This window comes from Callithrix jacchus, chromosome 6 (assembly GCF_049354715.1).
Source record: "Callithrix jacchus isolate 240 chromosome 6, calJac240_pri, whole genome shotgun sequence".
In the NCBI taxonomy this organism is placed as follows: Eukaryota; Metazoa; Chordata; class Mammalia; order Primates; family Cebidae; genus Callithrix; species Callithrix jacchus.
The window spans coordinates 112552743-112574026 of NC_133507.1; the positions used below are offsets into that span (position 1 = coordinate 112552743).

General features: G+C 39.8%; 1 long non-coding RNA gene across 1 annotated transcript in view; it reads right to left on the reverse strand.

Moving 5' to 3' along the window:
- Positions 1-17976: 17976 nt before the first annotated feature.
- The window catches only part of LOC118154632 (uncharacterized), a 33327-nt gene continuing 30019 nt past the window's right edge, over positions 17977-21284 (reverse strand). The window contains exon 4 of the long non-coding RNA XR_004744763.3: positions 17977-18209. This is a non-coding gene — a long non-coding RNA (uncharacterized LOC118154632). The remainder of the gene's footprint in view (positions 18210-21284) is intronic.

Consider the following 21284-nt stretch of genomic DNA (forward strand, 5'->3'; position numbering starts at 1 on the left):
ATGCAAAAGACCTTTTGGGGGTGAAGGAGAGTTGGCAAATTTCATGCAACTGTCAATCTATTAAAATTCCTTAAATTGTGTTTTTCAATGGATATGATTTATGGTATATAAATTATGCTTCAACAAAACTTTTTACAAACAGCACAGTAAATGAAGACTTTTATTATTTCTATTTAGCTCTTGATCTTCCTTTTCTGATTACAAATCCCAAAGGGGCTACATGTCACCCAGCTGCATTTTTTCTTTTTACAAGTAGGTGAGGAAACTGGCTAAATACGTTGCTGGAACGGGGAGAGGTTTGGCCCAACAAAGTCAATGCATTGCCAGAATTTTCTTTAGCTGCAGGCACACTAGTCACCCCGTCTGCAGGGGAGGACATGGCTCATTCACTGAGTTATACCCGTGCCTACCAGCCTTCCTTTCATGCAGGTGGCTCTGCGGGGGAATGACCAGTTTGTGCTCCTGCCATCCTGTGTGTGCTGGGAGACTGTGTTGTATGTAGGGTATTGTACTCTCTCGATCCCAGGAGACAAAGGCAGTCTTCGTTAAACTGGAGCTAGTCTTACCTTAAAGGATGGGATCATTTCTTTGACCACAGATCTCTTCTTTACCAAAGGATATGCCCTCACTTCAGACCAAAAAAGAATAGGAAGCCCATAGGGAACCTTCTGATTTTCAACTTGGTCTTTTGATGCTGCCTTTGAAATATATCCTGGAGCTTGCTCCAGAACTAGAACTAGATGATAACACTTTTCATAGAAGATCAGCCAGGAGTTGGGGGGATAGAAACTTTGGCCAGAAGCCTGTGATATTGTTCCAGTTCCAGGGAAAAACAAGAAACGTTTTTGTTTGTTTGTTTGTTTTTGGCCTATCAAATTGGCAAAGTAGCAAAAAATTAGGATGTACATACTGTTCTAATTTGGAGTCCTTAGAAAATATTGGGCCTGAGACCCTAATCTGGGTGGCTTGTTTCCCACAATCCCTCTACAGAATGTTTTGCCCTGGTGGTTTAGTTCTACCCTGTGGCTCCGGCTACCTGTCTGTTTTCCATCTTTTACTCCCTTGTTTATACCTGAATTTTTTAAGGGTGTATTCACCCTTCTATTTTGTTTAGTTTGATTTTTTTTATTGTGGTAGGAACACTTACCATGAGATACACCCTCCTGATAAATTTTTAAGTGCACAATACCGTGTTGATAAATTACAAGGCACTAATTTAATAACACTGTATTGTGCACTTAACATCTTGAATAACTGAAACTTTATACCTGTTGAATAGTAACTTCCCGTTTCTCCCTTCCCCCAGCCCTTGGCAACCACCATTCTACTTTCTGTTTCTGAGTCTATTTTACCTAAAATAGATAAATAGATAATACCTACTGTAAGAAAAATCATGCAGTATTTGGGCTTCTGTGACTGGTTCATTTCACTTTGCATAATGTCCTCTAGATACATCCACGTTGTCGTACATGGCAGGCCTTCCTTTTCATAAAGGCTGAATAACACTACATTGTATGTATATACCACATTTTTTTTATCCATTCATCTGTCAAGGGACATGTTGGTTGTTTCCTTATCTTGGCCATTAATAATGAATGTGGGAGTACAGATATTTCTTTGAGATCTTGCTTTTAATTCTTTTGGGTATATACCCAGAAGTGAAATTGCTGGATTAAATGGTAGTTCTATTTTTAATTGTTTAAGAAACCTCCATCCTGTTTTCCATGGCAGCCACACCATTATACATTCCCCCCAGCAGTGTACAAGGATTCTAATTTCTCCACGTGCTTGCTCACACTTGTCTTGACTTTTTTTTTTAATATAATGTCCATCTTGATCATTGTGAGGTGATATCTGATTGTGGCTCTGATTTGCACTTCCCTTAAGATTTATATTCACTCTTTCTAATACTGGTGCCTGGCAATGCCTAGAACACAGCAGATGCTCACTAAATATTTGTTGAATGAGTGGATTAAGCCATAAGAAATTCCATCCTCAGTACAAGCACAAATAAAGATGCAATATGAGCTATCGGGGACAGGGTGACTATGACACAAAAGCAAAAAGTCTCCAGGCGGGTGGGATTTCTATCCTTCTGGTTTTATATTAAAAGGCTGCCAAAAATGGCTGGGACCCAGGGACTTGGATAAGTTCACCACAGTGGAAAGAGATAAATGTTTTTAGAAGGAATGAAATTAAAATATTTTGCATATTCTTTTAAAAATCATTACAGTATCTTAAATATTTGGACTTGCTGAATGCTTGTGCTCTGGAGCCAAGCCCAGGAATTTTTTTTTTTTCAATCTTTCTCATCCTTCAAGCCTCATCCCAAGCCTCTGCCTCCACAGCTACCTTTACTGAATGTCTGATGTTTTCTAGGATAACTTCTTTTCAACAAATATTTGTTCCCTCCCTCCTTTGCATCTTCATAGCTTTTTGCACTCTTTTTGCCGGTTCACCCTGCTCATCCCCCATATCCTGTGACAGCTGCTCTGCCCTTAGCTAACCTTCCCCTACCATGTGGGAGCAGCATCTCTTTGTGTCCCATGCAGAAACTAACACTTAGGTACTAATGTTTGTTTATTTGAACTGAATAATTGAATCATTTGATTAGTCTCAGAACAGTTTATTAGGTAAGGGAGGCAACTCTGATGAACTGGCTTATTTTAAATACCATTTTCTGCACTATTTAAAAATAGCTCTTCTTCCAGAAACTGATGTCTATACATATGTGTTGTGATTCAGTCTAAAATAGAAAAGCATTTTTTCCTAAAAAATCTTCACACCAACTTGATAGTTAGAGAGAGAATATTTTCAGTTGACTAAGATTATCAAAACAATGCCTAATTCCAGAAAGAAAGGAAGAAATAGTGGTGAAATTCCATGTCTTTTTAAAATTGCTGCTATGAAAATATATAATCTAGTAAATGATATTTTGTTAGCTTCATACTATCTATAAACAGTTTCGATGGAAAGCTTTTCTTTTTTTGGTTTTGTTTTTTGTTCTTTTGGGACAGTGTCTGGCTCTGTCATTCAGACTGGAGTGCAGTGACATGATTATAGCTCACGGCAGCCTAGACCTCCCCAGGCTCAGGGGATCTTCCCACCTCAGCGTCCTGAGTAGATGGTACTACAGGCCTGTGCCACCACCTCTGGCTAATTTTTGCATCTTTTGTAGAGATGGAGTTTCACCATGTTTCTTGGGCTGGTCTTGAACTCCTGAATTCAAGGGACCCCCGCCCCCACTTTGGCCTCCCAAAGTGTTGGGATTATAGACATGAGCCACCACACAGGGCCTGGAAAGCTTTTCCGATAGCTTTCCCATCCTCCTGTTGGCACGCATATATCTGGAAAGACCACAGTTTTCTGCTTCCATCTAGCATAACATAAGAAGCAACATCAATTGGGTGATATCTGTGTGAAGTGGATTCTAGCATTTGGCAATAAATAAATGAGTGATCCTGAGCAAGTCTCTCACAACCTCAACTTCCTTCTCTGAATCCGTATTATGAGGGAAATGGGCATCAGGATCTATGATCCGCAGCTTCTTCTTATTTACCAGGGCCCATGGCTGAGACTCTTGGGTTCACTTCACTTTCTCGTTTCCTTCTATGCAGCAGCGTCCCAACCACTCTCAAAAGCCAGAACGAAGTTTCTGGAGTAATGTCCAGTCCAGGATAGGAAGCCTTTCTTTCCATGCTTGGGATGGGGAAAGGGAAGGGGCAGGTGAAGAAACCTAAGCACCGAGGGCAAAGACTGGAGAAGAAATTGCAGTAAAAATGGAACCTGTGGCCGGGTGCGGTGGCTCACGCCTGTAATCCCAGCACTTTGGGAGGCTGAGGCGGGTGGATCACGAGGTCAAGAGATCGAGACCATCCTGGTCAACAAGGTGAAACCCCGTCTCTACTAAAAATACAAAAATTAGCTGGACATGGTGGTGCACACCTGTAGTCCCAGCTACTCGGGAGGCTGAGGCAGGAGAATTGCTTGAACCCAGAAGGCGGAGGTTGCAGTGAGCCGAGATCATGCCATTGCACTCCAGTCTGGGTAACAACAGGGAAACTCCATCTCAAAAAAAAAAAAAAAAAAAAAAGATTAGCTGGGTGTGGTGGCGCACGCCTGTAGTCCCAGCTACTCCGGAGGCTGAGGCAGGAAAATTGCTTGAACCTGGGAGGCGGAGGTTGCAGTGAGCTGAGGTAGCGCCACTGCCCTCCAACCTGGTGCCTGGTGACAGAGCAAGACTCTGTCACAAAAAACAAAAACAAAAACAAAAAAAAGAATGGAACCTGCAAGCCCTAGGAGACCTATGCTCAGGTTGGAAGGGCTCCAAGTCCTAAGGCTGTCAGTAGGAAGCTTGGATTCTTTCACAATACCCACTCCTTTCCAATCCCCATAAACTGTAGAATAACCTCTAGCAGACTTGCTGACAGCCAATCCTGGTTTAAAAGCTACATCACCTTAGAGGCTAAGTGTGAATAATACCAAGTGAAGATTAGGTCTCTTGGAGGAAACGACAGGAGAATGTTGTGAGTCCAAAGTGGTAAAAAGCCCTCTCTCCACCCTCCCTCACCAGAGGAAGAGCCTAAGAATAGAATTGGGCCCAGGATAAGAGGCCCATAGGATCTTTTCTTTTTTCCCCCAGTTGGAGCTTGCACAAGCCCACCTGGGCGCTGTTGGATTTTGTTCCCTTGGGGGTTTACCTGTAGGGCTGGGCTTCACACTTCCCATGGCCCTCTTTCTTCTTTGGATTGTATCAGAAGCATCCACCCTTTCTTTTAGCCTGGAGGCAACATCCTTTTAAGTTGGAGGAGGAGAAAGTTACAAGAGGAGGCAAATAAGTGCTACAACTTCAGTTCCTGTCTGATTTTGCTTGGGATAGGCTGGGCTTTCCTTTCACTTTTTAACAGGCCTAAATAAAGCCAACACATAAACAGTGCAGGTGTTGGGATATGTCTCGTATTTTAAGGGAACACTATGTTTCTCCATTTCTTCTTAATGCCTTGAGTCTTGCTTTTCAGCCTTGGCTGATAGCTGGGAAATACAGACCTGCATATTGCCGCTGCTTGTCTTACCTAGTATTTAATTTTTTAAAAGCCCTCCTGACAAGGCGGGTAGGCTGATATTTCCTGAAACGTTCTTCACTCCTCCCACTGTTAGACTTTTTTTCTTTTAAAGAGAAAATTGTTTAAAATGTATCTGAAAGCTCATGACAATTAAAGTGCTCTGCCGTTTCTGTCTAAATCCACAATCCTGTTCTCGCTCCTCCGGGACAGGATTGTATTTAGAGTGAGGGTGTTGTAGAGAATGGTAACTCCTATATCTCTTAGTTTTCACTTTGGAAAAATCCACGGAAAAATTTCTCTTAGACCTAAGTGTAGGAAACCTTTTACTTTTTTTTTGTTTAAAGCCAGTACATTTTTACACATGATAATGTGATTTTTATCACAATGATGTTTCCTTTTGTATTTTAAATTGATACATATGTGATATACATAGTTTTAGGTATATGTGATAGTGTGATACATTCGTATAATCATATCAAGGTAATTGGGATATCTGTCACCTTAAATATTTATTTTTTCTTTATGCTGGGAACATTCAAATTATTCTCTTCTAGCTATTTTGAAATGTGCAATTGATTAATGTTAACTATACTCACCCTACTGATCTATCGAACAACATTTTATGTTTCTTTTTTACTTTGGCTCAACTCGATTATGGTAGTAATTGTGTAAAACCCTGGAGTGTGCCCTGCTGTGGATTCATTCTCCTGTGGGCCTCATCTTATCATTATCTAACTGTGCATGTCTATGGTTTGATATTTCTTAGTTTTGGCAAATGGTGTCTCTCTCATCTGTATATATTTCAGGCTTCTTATTTTATTTTTGACATGGAATTTCACTCTGTTGCTCAGGTAGGAGTGCAGTGGCGTGATCTTGGCTTACGGCAACCTCTACCTCCTGGGTTCAAGCAATTCTCCTGCCTCAGCCTTCCAGGTAGCTGGGATTACAGGTGCCCACCACCATGCCAGGCTAATTTTTGTATTTTTAGTAGAGACGGAGTTTCACCATGTTGGTCAGGCTGGTCTCAAACTCCTGACCTCAGGTGATCTGCCTGCCTCGGCCTCCCAAAGTGCTGGGATTATAAGTGTGAGTCACTGCATCTGGCCTTCAGGCTGTTTTTTATACAAAAGCTTTTTATTTTGAATTAATTTTTGATTTATCAAAAAAGTGCAAACTTAAGAGAGTTCCTGTGTATCCTTCACCCAGTGTTTCTTATTTTTAATATCATTCTATTGGATATACTTGTGAAAGTTACCTAAAATTCTTTTTGAAACAAGGCTTATAGTTAACACTATTCTGAACACTCAGATGTTATGTGCATCAAAACAAATGGGTTCGAAATGACCGATACAGACATCTCAGGCAGGGTGATATTGGAAGGATGACCTAGCTTAACACTGAACTGACCCTGCATGTCCCAATAATTTGCTCAAAAGTGATTTGATCACAAGCAAATAGGAACCAACAATATGTTCCAAAGAAAAGTAGCCGATAGGACAGTATGGTTAAAATTCTTAATTTATGGAAACTGGATTTAAAATATATTAGTAATTAGTATTAATCATGGGATTGAATCACAACCCTTTATGTGCATTTTGTCCACATATCAGATTTTTCTGTTAATAATTATAATCCTTAATTTCTTTCTGGCCAGTGGAATACTAATCAAAATTATCAAACAGTCCAACTTAAAGGCTTGTTTATATTGAAACTTATGAAGCATTGTTATGGCACGATCCTGCTTTGCAGGGGTCAGGGATGTGTGTATGTGTGTTGTGTGTGTGTGTGTGTGTGTTTATACATGGGTATGTATGTGTATGTGTGAAGGCACATTATAAAGGACCTCAAAGTTTCAACAGGTAGGTGATTTATAATGTTCTTTTTTTTTTTTTTTGCATATCTGTATTTTCTAAATTTTTGTTATTGAGTAACATTGCTTTTATACTAGGGGAAAATCAACAAAGAACTGAAATAATAAAATAAAGCATGGAAGAAAATAGATAATTCCCAGGTGTATTTTTTTTTTTTTTTGAGATGGAGTCTTGCTCTGTTGCCCAGGCTGGAGTGAAGTGGCGCAGTCTCAGCTCACTGCAGTTTCTGCCTCTGGGTTCCAGTGATTCTCCTGCCTCAGCCTCCTGGGTAGCTGAGATTATAGGTGCGTGCCATCACGCCCAGCTAATTTTTGTATTTGCAGTAGGAAAGGGGTTTCTCCATGTTGGCCAAGTTGGTCTTAAACTCCTGACCTTAGGTGATCCACCCACTTCGGCTTTCCAAAGTGCTGGGATTATAAACATGAGCCACTGAGCCCTGCCAATTCCATTTTAATAGATTTCCCTGTTACTTGCTGTTTAGGTTGTTTTAGCTAGTCCACTTTTGTTGGTTATTTAGGTTGTTTCAAATATATATTGTTGTTGAACAATTCTCTTTTCCAACTTTTCAGTATTGTAAGAAGCAAAGAGCACAAATAATTGGCAAAAAAGGAACCAATTGTGACAATTAGACAAAAATGCTGATGACGCACAGAGAACTGCCTCATTACCTTGTGATATATAAACACTGAAATTACAAACCTGAGAAACCAGTGATTGTATTCACTCATTTTTCAATAAGTATTATATGTACCAATTGTTCTGTTGACAAAGTTACTTTTAAAATGAAGGTTAAACTAAACTATAAGTACTTTATATTCAGTCAGATTATCTTTGACAAAATTTGATTTAGCCAGATTGTTTTCAGCCAAATTATCTGCAGTGGTTTCTGAAATTTGAAACATTTTGACATTTCCAGTCAGGACTTAAAGTCCTGATAATTCACAAAAGTTCTGAAATATGAAGTAGAAAGAAGGCTATCATCAATCCTGGGAACAGTCTACTTTCTGGAATATATCCATTGTACAGTTTGAGGAATGAGCAAGGGTTATATTCTGCAGAAAGTTCTACTGCAAAGTAAACAAATGCAGTAACAGGTGTATGGCCCTGGTAGAAGCTTGGTCAAATTGAAACTGGAACAAGAATAAACCTTTCTTTGCTTTGTTACTTCAGGTGACAAGGTAGCACATTTGTACATAATAAGGCTGGCCTCAGAATGGAGGGAGTCCCTGCTCGGACTATATCTCAGTGAGACTTTCTGCCTGGTCCTAGTCCAAAAGAAAAGCATGCTATGATCTCGCTAAAGTCTGAAATGACTCTGACCTTTGCAATAAACAGAAAAATTCATGCTTTAAGATGTTTAATTACCAAAGAAGTCACAAAGATAAAACGAATGATGGAGGTTTCTGGCAGATGTTACACCATATTCATAGCACCTAGCCTTTTGCATATATTGGGATGAATGGGTAAGAGACAGGCTTGGGGCTCAGTCTTCTAATTGGTTAGTAACCAAAGATGCCTTGGAGAGGAGAATCGAGAATCCATATTTTTCACAGAAAGTCTTTTTGAACCACATTGACATTCCTAAAACACCGCACGTACTGATGTTATGATTTCAGGGTCATTTTGTCTCTAATAGCCGCAAACTTTGCCTGCCCCTAGCATAATTTTAGAGCATTTCTCTAAAAACAACACCCCAAACTAAAACCTTACCTGCATAAACCAAGCATATCTGTGGTTTGGAAAACAGGCATGGAGTCTAGAGTTTTAACTACACAGCTAACTTCCCAGGTGGACTGGAAGAAATCCTTGATTCCTTTGCTCCTTAGTTTCTTCATATTCATCCATCCTTCTGAAAGATATTCCTTAAGTACTGGGACCCTGTGGATACAAAAATAAATAGAACCTAGTTCCTTTGACAAGATCCTGGAATTTAGGGAAAAAGATAAACAATAATCAAGGATTGCAATCCAGTGTGGTAAGTTTGTTTTGGAAGTAGGTACCGAGTGCTAGGGGAGCAAAGGGAAGGAATGTCAAGCTTGGAGATGGGGAGGTGAGTCAGGGACCACGTCAAAGAGTAGTGATGTCTTCTTGCAAAGTTAAACTCTGTAAAATAAGCAGGGCTTATTAGTGGATCTAGAAGAATATTTAATCCATATTCCTGTGTTAATTGAAGAGATGCTAATTTGAGCTCCCTCTATAGGGAGAAGCTTTTCCAGAAAAACACTTCTGTAAGAAAGAAGTAAAGTACAAACAAATTTGCCTAATATATCCATGGCTGCTTATACCCAAGAGAGTTGTCTAGATCTTAATATCTTTCTAATGTGCCCCAAGAATAAAATATTTGTTCCTGGGACATTCCTGTCACTTAATATATTTGCCTTTAGACATTTGAAGGTTATCTGGCTTTCATAAGAAGTCATGGCCAACTCTGTCACTTACCTCTAAACAGCCTCTTTCTTTGTACATTTCCTTGTAATGAACTATGAACTCTAGGTTGAATCATTCAAGTGCTATAATATTCACATAAAAGCAACACCAAACTTTGTCTCCAGTTATAGGTTCAGGTCAGCATTAGTTTTTCACTAAATGTCTCTGGTTACATTTGATTTGATTTTAAAATAATACTACACTTTTCTAAAAGTTGATATGTTCCAAGTCTTAACTCATTATAGACACAGTTACACAATTATAAGTAGACAAATAATTCTCATTTCTAGCACATAACGTTGGTTTTTTCCCCAATGTCCACTTTTCCTCTTCTTTTTCCCAAGAGAGTTTCCATTTGGTCCAGGATGAATACCAGTTGGCCTAAGTCACCCTTGAGAATTTTATTCCTTTGGTCAGTGGTTGACTTAGGAAAGGGCAATTCTGGTCCCTTTGAGGGAAGCCAGCTGGCAAGACTCTGGAAAATGTTTCCTTCTCCTAAAAGAGGCATAGAAATTGATGTTCTCTCTCTTGTTTTGGAACATTGCTGCATTTAGATGTGGCCCCGGAGCCACAACAGCCATACTGCCACCAGCTGGAAGATGAAGCCAATGGTGGGAGAAGACAGAGCCGGTCGAATCCCCCAAGAGTAAAATGCAGCCTGTGGTTCGGTGCCAGGACTGTATCCTAATTGAAATCTTCCTGTTCTGGGAGGCAATACATTTCTTTGTTATTTAAGCCATGATGAATCAGCGTTTTCAATTATTTGGAGCCAAAAGCATCCTAAGCAATAGCCAAGTATGCATGGAAGTTCACACACTTCACTCACAGAACATTATGTCACACATTTAGTTCTAGGAAGCAGGCTTATCTGATTTTCTAGTTCCTGGCAGATTAGAAATAGCAAGTTAGAAACAGAGAAAGTTAGAGACAAGCAGCTGGACAGGGAAGGAAGAGAAGGAAGAGACACAAAAGCAGAAAGAAGAAGTCAAGAGGCAGCATTGTGCAGTTTTTTAATGCTGCAGCAAACGAGTCCTCCTGTATCTGTAGCTCTTGTGGGTATGAGAGCATAGTTCAGTGACTAACCCATAATGACTGTCATGTGTCTGTCATCAAAGGAAGTCTGCTTTCTGTTTGGAGTACGTTTCAGAGGGGGATGAGGCTGAATAGTATTTAAAAATATTTCTTGGTAAACAAGGAAAAGGTTACATGATTAAAAGGATGAGCTTATCTGAAAAGGCACACAGAGAACAAACTCCCTGGCTATGCTAAAAAAATGAGTGCTAATTATATATGCAAATGAAACCTATTAAAAAGTTTGCTTCATCCAGAGAGAAGGGAAGAAAAGAAAATTAGGCAGTAGTTTGATTGCTGCATAGAGCAGCTCATTTCAGTTTTGGTCCCCATGAGAAGCCCCAGCAGAGAAGCAAAGCTAAGAAGTGAGGACATGTTGTTGCTCTTCTGCATGTGACTTTATTTTGGCTCAACGGCTGAGCAAGCTTGCTTAAGCTCTTTCCTCAGAAGCGTGCCAGTAGGAAGTAAATAAGCTGCTTGACTCTACTCATAGAGGGGGTTGAGCACTCCTAATTAAAATGTAAATAATTCTCAGGGCCAACAGCTTGTAGACGAAAATGACTGGAAAGATCACAGAAACTAAAATTGCACCACGCAAAACAGGTTCTAAGTCTTTGTCTACACAAACACTAAGCCTACCAATTGATGTAGTCACCTGGTGAGAAATCACTGAAACCTAGTTATTTGCAACCATGCACCCGGAACCAGGTAGCTGCTGTATTCTGTTGACGCCAGGGACTAAAGCTGAGGGTGACTTGCTCACTGAGTCCATGGGGCATGGACAACTCAGAAAACAAGTGCTAAGATGAACTCAAGGGCTTTCCACAATCAGCTGGTGAATCTGTGTTCCTGCGCAGCCCCATCCACCCCAAGGGTTAGGAGAGGTGCTCCTGCCCAGCGTGTCAGAAGTCCACCTGGAACCTGCCAAAGCTCGTATGTGGAAGATGAGCTATCTGGACAGGCCCCTACCCAACAGAGTGTTACTTCGGTTTTAAAATCACCCTTCATTTGAGAAGTACCCTGAAACTTTTATATGCAAATAAGAACTAAATAAAAGGAAAAGCTCAATACAGTTTCTAATTACCAACAAATGCATATGTATCTTACACACGATAGGTACTCATCATTTTTCAAAATAAATAAATGATCTCTTAACCTGAGTACTACGTGAGAGAAACATATAGAGAATTAAATACTTTTACTAAGAATGAAACTTAAGGCTATTTATTTATTTTTGAGACGGAGTTTCGCTCTTGTTACCCAGGCTGGAGTTCAATGGTGTGATCTCGGCTCACCGTTACCTCCACCTCCTGGGTTCAAGCAATTCTCCTGCCTCAGCCTCCTGAGCACTTTGGGAGGCCAAGGCTGGTGGATCACGAGGTCAAGGCTATTTAATTTAGTGATTTTCGATGGCATTTTTGTTTTCTTCAGGCTAGGGTACTGCCATACACGCTAGGGTTATCTTACTGGTAGGTTATTATTATTGCTGTCAGACAACATTTTGTAGGCATTGTCTTAAGCACTCCACATTCGTTATTTCATTTTATTGCCACAATAGTGTGGGTACAATCATTAAACCCATGAAAAAAAATGAGGCTTAGAGATGCAAAGGAATTTGCCTGAGGACATGGAATGAGGATGTGCTGGGTCACCAGGCAAACATAGGTTCATTCCTACGGCACCACTACGAATTTACTGACAATAGTTGTACTGAAGTTTTCCCAGATTGTCTTTCATTTTTTTAAATAGAAGAGAGTGAAGATTCTCTCATCTGCATTCTGCTATGTTGTTTTCAGGAAGAGAGAAAACTGGAATCACATATGGAGGATTGTAAGAAACAATGTATGCCCATGGAGTGCCTCACATGTTTGTCAACAGAAGTGAAAAGATCATGACCCAATTTTAGAGTTACTTATTCAGGCAACTCTATCATACTGAGTTACTTCAACAGTATAAGGTTCTATATTCTAAATTTAAAAATTCTTTAAAAAAAACATTATTTTTTAATTCTCCTGTTGCTTACTTGATTTTTTAGGTTGATTTTTTTGAAAACAGACTTACATTTCTTTGACATTCTACATTCGTTCATTCACATAATTATTATCTATTGCCTTCACAATGTCTGGACAATACTGTGAAGGTTAAGACATGAGCAACTTCTGTTTTTCATATAATCTTCCTTGAAAAATTTCTCTTTTCTTCTTCACTAGCTGGTTTGGGTTCACAAGATATATAGGGTTTCACTTTGGTGATGTCCAAATGGGTCCAACCTGCACTGTCTTCTGGATATATATGCTAGCTCATACCGATTTTTTTTGAAGCTGAGTTTCACTCTTGTTGCCTAGGCTGGAGTGCAATGGCGCAATCTTGGCTCACTGTGACCTCCACCTCCCGGGTTCAAGTGATTCTCCTGCCTCAGCCTCTTGAGTAGCTGGGATTACAGGTACATGCAACCACATCCGGCTAATTTTTTATATTTTTAGTAGGGACAAGGTTTCACTAAGTTGGCCAGGCTGGTCTTGAACCACCAACCTTAAGTGATCCACCCACCTCACCGCCCAAAGTTCTGGGATTACAAGCATAAACCACTACGCCCGGCCCATACTCATGTTTTCAAATACTGTGTCTTACTATTTTGTGTGTGTGTGTGTATATATGTATATATGTACATAATATCATAGATGTTACAAATACATGCACAATGTTACAGCAATACATGCTTCCTGGGAAAAAAAGTATTAAATAACAATCAAGCCTGTAATCTCAGCACTTCGGGAGGCAGAGGCGGGTGGATCACGAGGTCAACAGATTGAGACCATCCTGGTCAACATGGTGAAACCCCGTCTCTACTAAAAGTACAAAAAAAATTAGCTGGGCATGGTGGCGTGTGCCTGTAATTCCAGCTACTCAGGAGGCTGAGACAGGAGAATTGCCTGAACCCAGGAGGCGGAGGTTGCAGTGAGCCGAGATCGCGCCATTGCACTCCAGCCTGGGTAACAAGAGCGAAACTCTGTCTCAAAAAAAAAAAAAAAAAAAAGTATATAAATTTAAAATGAAAAATTTTAGAAATTTTACTGCCAGAGGTAATCATTTTAAAAAGTTTAGTGTTTGATATTCCATATTTGGGAGTTGACTATTTTGTGAATTCATGACTCTGTTCCCTCCCACACTTTGGTGTGACCTCTTTCCTTTGTTTTTTATTAGCCCTCTCTGGTCAATTTGATTCTACTTTCTGCAGTTTTTCCTCTGGGTGGGCCCCATCCTGCAAGGGAGCTGCTGTTCTCAGGTCCACTCTTTTGTGGGCCGCTTTGTCGCACATCTTTCAGACACCTAGTGACTTTCTGCTTCATTCACCTAATGGACACGGTCTGTAGTTTGCTTCCACCTGCTTTTATTTTGTGATTTTGGAGGCTGCCACATAGCTAGTTTGTTTGCATATGTTGTTCATGGGAATTTGGGTTTGCTATTTCATTGTTCTGTTTGTTTTTATGTAAAATATAGAAAGATTCAAAAGCTACATTACTGTTACTTCCATCTTCCCAGAATTCTCCTCTACCATCAGACTTCCTTCTTTGAATAACAGGTTTAAAGCTAGTGATAGAACATGATCAATGTCATCCTTAATTGGCTCCAGATTAATCAATGTGGTGCTACTTAAGATAATGTTTGCTGACCTTGCATGTACATCAGCAACACCTTATGACTGTAAAACTGCTGATCCCCAAGAGCTTTCCTGATTTAATTGGTCTGGGGTAGTGTGTTCTCACATGATTCCAGTGTGTGGCCAAGGTTGATAACCACTGATATAAAGAAAAAAAATTAAAGCATTTCAATTCCCTTAGCCATCTACTGAGACTATGCCAGTTACTGTGTGCTCAGTCTGCACATAGTGTAGTCCCTTTTCTCACTCTTATCCTATATGGCTCAGGTGACGCTGGCTCATTCTTCAGCAGCTAGAGTAGCCCAGTCATCTGTACATGGCCAATCATGTACTCCATGCTTGTCCAAGGATAGACATGTCACCCAAGCTGACTAATTCAAAAATTTCCCCATGATATTTGCTAGTGTTATTATGCATCACTCTCTTTTTACAGAAATTGTGAGCTTCAAGATCAGTGTAAACCTAGAACTTCCTTTTGCCACCTTTACCCTAAAATGAGGAGAACCTGCTTGGAAATGAAGCTTAGGAAAACATTTGACAGGTGCAAGTAGTAAAAAAGTATTCTGATTATACTATTGATGGGATTTTTACGGGTCCAAATATGATACCGTATTTTACCTAAATTCAGAACAAATTTAGAGATAAATGCAGGCTAGGTAACTGGAAAAGAAATTGTTTCGTGACTGAGAAGCTGACAAGCTCAAGGCTTTGGATTGCTGCCTGAAAGAACTTTCTAACACCCTGCTCCTTAATTCATCTAATTTATAACCGGCCACTGAGATGGCTGGAATCTTTGGACCACTGTGGACTGCTTAGCACAAGGAAGGCAGACGATAAGACAGACAAACTGATCAGACAGAATGAAGGGCACCAGAAGAGCTAACCCGTGCCAGTTTCTTTCCCAAACCCCCAGCTGGATAACTCTCTCTCAAGCCATGGCTCAGTTTGGTGAGCTGAATTTCTGCTAGATCTCAGCCCCTGCTTGTCTCCTACCCCAACACACCTGCAGACCCAGATCACTCTTCCTACCTTGGTGAGAAATAAATGAGCACACTGAGAGAAGGTGCGAGGGTTCTGTTCATCATGAGAAAGAAAACGGGAAATAAGTATTCTCCACTTAAAATTGTTTGAGCCTCCAAATCCAGTAACGTATGAAGCCAGCTGCACTCTTGAATTTCCTAATGGTGATCAAATACATTTTCTTTTTTTTGTTTACACCAGTTTTACTTAGGTGTTTATTGTTCACAAACCCAAGGTCTTAAATAAGACATTAACTTGTTTTCTGGTGTATAGTGAAATTAAATATTAAGGGCCACGGATGGAGTGACTGTAAGGAAACCCCATCCTCTCTTGTGCTGTACGTGGGCCTCCTTTGAGTGCACATTAGGCTTCACATGTTGGATTTGGATCTGATTGTCCTTTGGGATCTTCACACCACGGCTTTGTCTATAGACCTTCCACTACTTCTCCACTCCTGCCTTTTGGTCTGATGCAGCAACACTTTGATTTGACACTGGCCCTAGTGTGCTGCCCCATCCCCTGTAGTTCTACACCTCTGCACCTTTCATAAACAGTCCTTTGATTAACTCTCCTCAAGTTACTCCACTTTTAAACTTTGAATGAAGCATCTTTTCCCATTTGTTCCCCGACTGACAGCAGAGCAGTCATTATGTTACTTTGACACAGTCGTATCTTGGCTGGCACTAAAATGTTCTCAAGAATGTTGACATATTCACTTTCAAATATATTTACTATACAAAGGCCAAAACCTTTGAATATATTGCCAGAGTTTTTTTTCCCTCAATAAGTACAAAATTTGGCTTTCTATTTAAGAGAAATCAAGTTTTCAAAAGAAATAGTTCCTACTCCAAGAATGTGATGAAGTTGTCAGGGAAAAAAAAAGAAATAATTCTGTTTTCTTGATTAGATTAACAAGAGCAATAAAACATGAACATCTAAATGGGAAGAAATATTTGCTTATCTCATAATTCAATTGGTGAGAAGATCTTAAAATTTGTATTTAGTTAATTTAAACTGTAAATATTATTTTAAGATAATCACATGAAAAATCAAGATTGAGCAGTTTTTCTGAGGGAGGTGTAACATGTTATGGCATTTGGGGTACTACTCTCAGATGAGTGTATTCATTTTTTCTACTCTTTCCTCTCTTTATTCCTCTTTGACCAGGGTGAAAAAATCTAAAATGTTATTTCTAACCTCCACTTTTTCCTCATTATCTATCTACTAATTTCATTTGATATTAAAAGAGCATACATTTTCAGTACCTTCAATTGGTTTGGATTTGAAGAAACAATAAAAATCAAAGAAAAAAGAGCATACATAATTAAAATTGCTGTTTGGTGGGGGATTTTAAATGGTACTGATGTGCCACTAAGGTCTTTCTTTTCTTTTTAATATTTTTTTATTTTTTATAAACAGATGGGGTTTCACCATGATGGCCAGGCTTGTCTCGAACTCCTGACCTCAGGTGATCCACCCACCTCGGCCTCCCAAAGTGGTAGGATTACATGCATGAGCCACCATGCCTGGCTGCCACTAAGATCTTTTTAGCTACACAATGTATTCAAGTCAAAAGCTTTTACTGCATCCCAAAAATACCAAAGAGAAAACATAATAGGAAAAAAAGACACCCCATTCACAACAGAACAAAAGGGCATAAAATATTTATGAGTAGCCTTAACAAGAAATGTGCACGACCTAAATGAAGACAATTATACAATTTTATTGAGAATATAAAGAAGATGAATGATGACAATAAAAGTTAGCCTTTCTGCATTCTTCGTGCTAGGCTTGTGCTCCATGCTGCCCTGTGTCACCTCCTTATCTATGAAGCAGAGAAGCCCTGGAGTAGCTGGCTCACTGAATCAGGCTTCAGGCAACTGACTTAACTTCCCTGTGCTCCAGTTTCTCCATCTTTAAAACCAGGACAAGGAAAATACATACTTCACAGGATTGTTTCGAGATTTAAACATGTCACTACAAAGTGTTTAGTATAGTGCTGGGCAAATAACAAGGCCTCATTTATATTAGTTATGTTCATCATTTCTTATAGCAACCCCATGAGACAGGCACCATTATTATAATCATGTTACAGGAGAGAAAACTGATTATCAGAGAGGATAATGGCTTGCCTAATGTAATCCAGCAAGTAAGTGACTGGAATTCTTAGGCTGACCTGTCCAATTCAAGAGCTAAGACTTGTGATTTATTACATATCTGTATTTTCAGAGAAGGCAATGGTCATTTTTATGAGACTTTCTAGAAAAATTCTAGAGTTTATCTGAAAGAATATACAAGTTTTTTTTTTTTGAGAAAGAGTCTCGCTGTGTTGCCGAGGCTGGAGTGCAGGGGCAAGGTCTCAGCTCACTGCAACCTCTGCCTCCCAGGTTCAAGTGATTCTCCTGCCTCAGCCTCCCAAGTTGCTGAGATTATAGGCACATGCTACTGTGCTTGGCCAATTTTTTATTTTTTTTTACTTTTAGCAGAGACGAGGTTTCACCACGTTGGCCAGGCTGGTCTCGAACTCCTGACTTTAAGTGGTCCCCCTGCCTCAGCCTCCCAAAGTTCTGGGTTTGAGTCACTGCACCGAGCCAGAGTGATGGCAGTGTTCTTTATCTTAATTTAGGGGTGGTTAAATGACTGTAATTCTAGTCAATTTTTTTTTCATTATACTTTATGTTCTGGGATACATGTGAAGAACGTGCAGGTTTGTTATGTAGGTATACATGTGCCATGGTGGTTTGCTGCACCCATCAACCTGTCATCTACATTACGTATTTCTCCTAATGCTATCCCTCCTCTAACCCCTTACTCCCCAACAGGCCTTGGTGTGTGATGTTCCCCTTCCTGTGTCCATGTGTTCTCATTGTTCAACTCCCACTTATGAGTCAGAACATGTGGTGTTTGGTTTTCTGTTCCTGTATTAGTTTGCTGAGAATGATGGTTTCCAGCTTAATCCATGTCCCTGCAAAGGACATGAACTCATTTTTTGTGGTTGCATAATATTCCATGGTGTATATCTTCACATTTTCTTTATCCATTCTATCATCGATGGGCATTAGGGTTGGTTCCAAGTCTTTGCTATTGTGAGTAATGCTGCAATGAACATATATGAGTTACTATGTTTGCTATCACTGCCAATCAAAGCCAAACTATCTATAACCTATGACCCAGCAACATCAGTTCTAGGTATACATCCAGAAATGACTGTCTACATCTGCCTAAAGGCATGTAAAGAATGAATGTCCATAGCTGCCTTCTTTATAAAAGCTCCATATTGTCAAAAACCCAAATTTCCATCACAGTAGAATAGGTAAATAAATTGTGGTATACTCATATAATGAAAAACCACAAAGAAATGAAAAATTATGAACTATACATGCGACCTGGATAAATTTCCCAAACATAACGTTGAATGAGAAAACCTTGACACAAAAGAGTATGTACACGATGTTTTCATTTATAAGCCTATAAAATAGGCTAAATTTATCTATACCTATAGAAATTAGAATAGTGATTACTTGGGGGTGGTTACTGCTAACTGGAAAGAGGCCTGGGGAGCCTTTGTGTGCTAGAAATGTTCAATGCCTTGATCTGGGTGTTGGTTACTTGGGTGTGTATATATGCAAAAAATTTGTTGAGCTATATAATTAAAATGTTTATTTTCCTGTATGTAAATTATACATAAAATACCTAATCCGATATAATAAGATAAGCCAAGGATGTGAGATAACAAAAGAAGAAATTAACTGTCTTAACTATTATGGACACATAGATACACACTCTCTGTAATCAGACAAATATAAAGGAATTTTAAAAAATATAATATCTGGAGTTGAGGAGGATAAAGAAGTTATGAGGAAGACCTTGAGATGAAGATTTTTGGACACATAATTATTAAGGAAGTTCTTAAGTGAGAAACCAGTAAGGGAGTGGGGGAAGTTGAATAGGAGGAGGAAGAAGCAATGCAAGGGTCCAATTGCAGGTGAAGTTTCATTCTCAGCCTAATTCCATGGAGCTCTGGAGTGTAATTGACACTGTACTGATTACTCTGCATCAAGGCAAATAATCTGGGTTTTCATACTCCTCTATAATTCTGGGGTTGACTACCTGCTGCCCTGGGGTGAGGGGTGGGACATCAACTCTACCCCACCCCACTTCTGGCCCTCAGTGCATCCTGTCTAATGGTGTCCTGTAACCTGCAGGTACATCTCTGGAGAAGAGGACTGGTGAGTTAGGTTAGATGCTGAGTGTGCAGAAGGGAGAGTGGGATATAAGCACACAGAAACAATAAAGGAGATCCACGGAATCCAGTCAGAGTGTGGATTGTGTCTCGAACACTTATGTTGATGCAAGTGTGGAGATTAAGCATGAGGTTGAAATTACCAGTTATGACTGTTGAGTAGCATGAGGAATGAATGATCTTTTCCAAAACAATTCAGTCTTCCCAATAACTTCCCCATACTTTTTTTTTTTAAAAAATAGGTGCTGTTTTCCAAGTTAAACAGAAGACACATATGGGAGACTCATAGGCAAAGAGGTGAGGAGTTGATTTGTTTAGAAAACATTCAGATCCTATTCAAATCTTAGAATTTGATGAGTTATGGATGTGCCACAGAGAAGCACTTGGGTTGTGAAACTGTGCATTTGTTCTCTTTGGCAGGCTATGCATTTGGTCGTTGTCCATTCTTGTCCTACCTTGCACAATCATACAAAGTCTCTTCTTTGCCAGAGTACTTTGCATTTTATTGCATTTGATTTTAATGACATCCTGTGAGGGGGTAGGCCAACTGTTTTCCAGATGAGGAAACTGAGGCCAGATAGGTTAAATTGATGCCCCTCAAATTTAGCAGCACATCACACTACTTGCAAGAGCTTTGTAAACTATTTGCCGTGCTTGGAGGTGAGGACCAAACCTGGGTTGGGTTTTGTTTTAATTTTTGACCTATTTTTAGAGATCAGGTCTCATTATGTTGTTTGGGCTGAAGTGCAGTGGATATTTACAGGTGCAACTGTAGTGGACTACAGCCTCAAACTCTTTCGCTCGAGCTATCCTCCTGCCTCAGCATCCCAAGTAGAGAGGACTATAGGTGTGAGCCATCATGCCTGGCTCTAATTTCTATTCTTAAAAAGCTCCCAAGGTGATCCTGAAGTACAGCCAGATTTGGGAGCAAAAGGCTTAAATAATGTTCTCAGGGTCCTGAGAAAGGTAAGAAAATTCATAAGACATTAATTTATTTGTTTTATTTATCCACCTGTTTATCGAGCATTTACTTTGTCACAAGGATTCTGCAAAATACTGGAAATGCAATAGCGAAAAGAGTCAAAGCCTCCTTGACCTCATAAAGATTATAGCCTGAGGAAGGATTACAGGTGTAAAGTGGGAGGAGCAGGGTATTGCGCATGATTGTTTTGAGGACACCATTCATGTTATTGAACGGACAAAGCCTGCAGGGAACTTGGGGATAAAACAGACATTAAACTAATAATTCCAAAGACTATTAAATCTTATAAAACTGGGTTTTTAGTATATTTTGAGAATGATAATGTCAATCATCTTCACAAGCATCTTAACATATGATCATTTTGGGCCACTGGCATTGTCCTATCAAAATTGTTAACTGGTTATATGTATCGAGTGCTCTCTTTTATTAAAACATTACAGAAACCCATGGGTAGGCTGATGTATGGAAGTGTTTCTGACTTTTTGGTCTCAAATTCCACAAAACAGATTAAACTCCTTACTGCGGGAGGTTTTTTTTTTTTTTTTTGAGACGCAGTTTGGCTCCTTACCCAGGCTGGAGTGCAATGGCGCGATCTCGGCTCACTGCAACCTCCGCCTCCTGGGTTCAGGCAATTCTCCTGCCTCAGCCTCCTGAGTAGCTGGGATTACAGGCATGCGCCACTATGCCCAGCTAATTTTTTGTATTTTTAGTAGAGATGGGGTTTCACCATGGGATTACAGGCTTGAGCCACCACGGCCGGCCGTTTTTATAGTTATCTAAACCAAAGGCAATCCTGCAGATAACTTGCTTAGAGTCTAAACAGATATATAATTCATCCTTTATTCTCCTTCTTCTAATAATCCCGTAGAGGGAGGACTGGGGGAAGTTTTATTTTTAGATAAGACAGGGAGACATAATGGCATTTAGTTAGGTTGAGCACACAGAT